The sequence below is a fragment of the Mizuhopecten yessoensis genome, unplaced genomic scaffold, assembly GCF_002113885.1.
Source record: "Mizuhopecten yessoensis strain PY_sf001 unplaced genomic scaffold, ASM211388v2 scaffold10403, whole genome shotgun sequence".
Lineage (NCBI taxonomy): Eukaryota > Metazoa > Mollusca > Bivalvia > Pectinida > Pectinidae > Mizuhopecten > Mizuhopecten yessoensis.
Genome location: NW_018408529.1, coordinates 323,565 through 328,088, shown reverse-complemented (window position 1 = coordinate 328,088; position 4,524 = coordinate 323,565). Strand labels below are relative to the sequence as shown.

Sequence of the window (4,524 nt, the reverse complement as noted above, 5' to 3'; positions counted from 1 at the left end):
ATATATATATATATATATATACTTTCTCATAACATTGACAAATATCGAAAATACTAATAAATACACAGACGAGACAAAACACTCGGAGAGCATAACTACTTATGTTAATAAAGCTCTTCTTGAATTTGCAGCTTTAATGTATTTGGCCAATTTTGCTAATTCATTTGTGTTTTGTCCGTTAAATTACTGAATTAATTTAAACATGCTCGGTTTTTTACAATAGAACTTTTTTTTAAATTTCTAACGTAAATCAGAATAACAGGGGCATTTAATAATAAAATGAAATTCATCTTCGACATCATCAAACAATATGTACTTTCTCTACGGCTATGAAACACGTGGTAATGGATATCTGGTTACCTAAATGTGGGTAGTTTGAAAATAAGTCCTCGTACCTGTCGCTGCATGTATGTGTATTATACCAATTACAAAATATATTTCTTTGTCCATGTTCATGTTCCACTCCACCTGTACCACCTATGTGGATTGTTATTATGTAATGCACAAAGGCATTTTTGCCTATTGCTTAATAAAATAATAAAAAATATCATGATGAAGTCATGAAGTTTTGAAGTTTGGCTATTTGCAACAAACTCTTGAATATCAATAAAATATTACTCTCAAGAAAGGGAAAGATCACATTCGGAAAATCAAAATAGTCACGCTTATCGAAGCGTACTTTTAAGAGGTCTCTTGATTATGTTATATAAAGATTAAGGAAAATTACTGACTTAAAGGAATATGTAGTGTAGTTAATTTCAAGCTCGGGAGCCCTAGGGTATACAAGTTCGACGCGGTCAATAAAATTCTTGTTTTTTTAAAAAAAGACATCATATCGTCGATGTATTTGAATGTAAAATTGAAGGACTTGCAATTGGCTAAGGTTTCTGTTTTGTTCTGATTGCTTATCAATAAATTTCGCTTCGTAACCAAACCAAAAAAAGTCGGCCAGAGGAGGGGCACAATTTCTTCCCATAGGAATGGCTACAGTCAGCTTACTGATGGGAAGTCTTGCCACCGGACTTAATATTCTAACAACTTCAACATCTGTTTAATTATTTTAGCCTTTGTAGTGCTTTTCACAAAACATGCCCTAAACAAATTTATTGACAAGAAACCTCTCATAATAAGAAAACGAGGACGTTCTTTCTATTTTGTATGGGGAGCTGTTGCGTAATGTAAGAACATTTTTAAGAAGAGGATGTTCAAGAATGATCGATTTTTTTTTAAATCTTCAAATTCCATAATTCAATTAAACGGTACTAAGTTTGCACTATATATTGGTTGAGTAACAAGATGAGGCGGCGATAAAACGTTAGTTATAAGGATTCTGGTGAAATTTCAGAATCCAACACAAACGAAGCAGAGGTCCGAATCCTTATCATTAATGGGTATATGGAAAGATTGTAATAGAGATTCGAAAAATTGGAAAGTGAATAGGTAGGGTTACCTTGGTTATCAAGCATGTTTAGTGCTAGCCTACCTCCACCTCACAGGGACCTGAAAAATTGTCACAGCTACATTTCGATAAAAAATGCCACCCCAATGATGATATAAATTATACGAGTCGTGCTGTGGCATTTTTACCGAAATTTGAGCTAAACCCCCAAAACGTGTAAAATTACTCTGAACAAATTAGTTTAGGTCCAAATATTGCTGTTATTTACGAATGGCGACTTATGTTGAGTAGCCTCGGGAGACGATACAGTTTCACTTTGAGGGGGATCTGAACTGATTGGGTCTCTGAACTTTTGACGTTTCGAACTGTAACCATAAACTTGTTCACCGTTGGTTGTGCCTGTAATACGGTTGTTAAATGTCAGCTTGAAAGTTGTATTGCACTTCAGTGTTACAAGGTCTTTTTGGATGCGGAGAAAAAAAAAAGGTTTTTCATATTTTGTACTAAACATATGCAAAACATCCTGGATATAATATGATCTTTTATTTTAGTGAAAACACATTAATTTTTTAGCTCACCTGGTCCGAAGGACCATGGTGAGCTTATGCCATACCGCAGCGTCCGTTGTCCGTCGTCCGTCGTCCGTCCGTCAACTTTTCCTTTTAAACGCTACTAGCCATGAACGACTGAGCAGATTTTGACCAAATTTGGTCAGAAGCATCCTTGGGTGAAGGGAAACAAATTTTGTATAAATGGTGGGTCTGGGCCCCCTGGGGGCTAAGGGGCGGGGCCCAAAAGGGGAAACATAGCAAATTATTCTTTAAATCCTTCTACTTCTGTAGGAATGAAAGGATTTTGTCCATATTTGGTGTGGAGCATTCTTGAATAAAGGGGAACAAATGTTGTATAAACGGTGGGTCTGGCCCCCCTGAGGACTGAGGGGCGGGACCCAATAGGGGAAATATAGCAAATTCTTTAAAATCCTTCTTCTTCTGTAGGAATGAAAGGATTTGTTCCATATTTGGTCTGAAGCATCCTTGGGTGAAGGGGAACCAATTTTGTATAAACCATGGGTATGGCCCCCAGGGGCTTGAGGGGCGAGGCCTAATAGGGGAAACATCGCCAATTATTCTTTAAAATCCTTCCCCTTCTTTAAGAATGAAAGGATTTGTTCCATATTTGGTGTGGATCATCTTGGGATGAAGGGGAACCAATTTTGTATCAACCGTGGGTCTGGCCCCCCAAGGGCCTGAGAAGCGGGGCCCAATAGGGGAAACATAGCAAATTATTCTTTAAAATCCTTCTTCTTCTATAGGAATGAAAGGATTTGGTCCATATTTGGTGTGAAGCATCCTTGTGTAAAAGGGAACCAATTTTGTATAAACGGTGGGTCTGGTCCCACTTGGGGCTGAGGGGCGGGGCCCAATAGGGGAATATATAACAAATTCTCTAAAATCCTTTTCCTTCTGTAGGAATGAAAGGATTTGTTTCATATTTGGTCTGAAGCATCCTTGGGTGAAGGGGAACCAATTTTATATAAACCGTAGGCCTGACCCCTCCAGGGCCTGAGGGGCGAGGCCCAAAAGGGAAATATAGGTAAAACCTTTATAATCCTTCTTCTACCATAGGGATTAAGGGATATTATCCTAATTTAGTCTTGAGCATCCTTAAGCAAAAGGGACTTAATTTCGTATAAACAGCGAGTGTGGCCCCCCCTGGGGACAGAAGGGAGGGGCCCAATAAGGGAAACATAGCAAATTCTTCAAAATCCTTTCTTCTTCTGTAAGAATGACAGGATTTTGTCCAAATTTGGTATGAAGCACCCTTGGGTGAAGGGGAACCAATTTTGTATAAACGGTATGTCTGACCCCCCTGGAGGCAGAGAGGTGGGGCCCAATATGGGAAATAGAGTTAAAACCTTTAAAACCCTTCTACTACCATAGGGATTCAGGGATTTTATCCTAATTTAGTCTGGAGCATCCTTGGGCCAAGGGGACTCAATTTTGTATAAGCTGTGGGTGTGGTCTCCCAGGGGGCAGAAGGGCAGGGGCCCAATAGGAGAAATAGAGGTAAAACCTTTAAAATCATTCTTCGACCATCGGGATTAAGAGATGTTATCCTTATTTAGTCTGGAGCATCTTTGGGTTAAGGGGACTCAATTTTGTATACTTGGTGTGTATGACCCCGCTAGGGGCATTGGGGTGGGGCTCTGTTTGAAGTTTGTTCTCGCTATATCTCAAGTACTCGATGGATTTTTCTGAAATTTCATATGTACTTACAGCACCTACCATGGAGTGCTATATCTTTACTTCATACCAATTATTTTAAACATATGCAGGTGAGCGATACAGGCCCTCTGGGCCTCTTGTTCAATTTTATGAACTTACGCTGACTAAAAATGAAAACTTGACAAAATAATGTGTTCGCACGTGCCTACTCGAGCCTAAGGCAGCTACGCTACCATCAATGGGGTACAATGGCAGACAAAATGTCACCTATTAGAATACTACAAAGGTAAAAGAAAACTTGAATCAAGAGAAGATAATTAACATATGAATTTTTGTGAATTGCTTCTTATATATCATTTATATGGTTTAGAATTTTGATTAAGGTAATATTCTCGTAAATTACAAGGCAGCGTAAAGTTCTAACAGAATTTGTTCTATTTTTTTCATTCATTATCAATTTTTCTTTGTGGAGAATTTCCTTGACTAAAAGCAATATCTACCTAAACAGCAACGCATTATTTATTCGTAGCAATAAGAGTTTAAACATAAAATAATTTGTTGATTAAATATTCTATTCTGACACCATTTTTTTGTTTTCGTTACTAGAAGCGGTTTATGAATATTTACAAAATAATTACAGTCATTTAGTTCTAATATTGCTGCTCATTATCCTCCTTGAAGTCATTGTCCCTTTTGTTGTTTTATGAACATTACAATGTTACTGGCAATGATATGGTATATAACCGAACATATATACATATATACAAAAAAAAGTGTAAGTGTCCATGTCTTTCACGAAGTCTGCTACTATAACTACCTCTGGTGTGCCATGTCTTTATAAAAAAAATATTTTTCCACGAAAAGCCAAATGGTCTGTTGTTTTGTTTTGTCTCCCCC

The 4,524-nt window shown here is 37.6% G+C and overlaps 1 protein-coding gene across 1 annotated transcript in view; it reads right to left on the bottom strand.

The window, feature by feature from the left end:
• Nucleotides 1–4,524, bottom strand: part of LOC110460453 (protein starmaker-like) — a 36,549-nt gene that overhangs the window by 20,741 nt on the left and 11,284 nt on the right. The window lies entirely within an intron of this gene.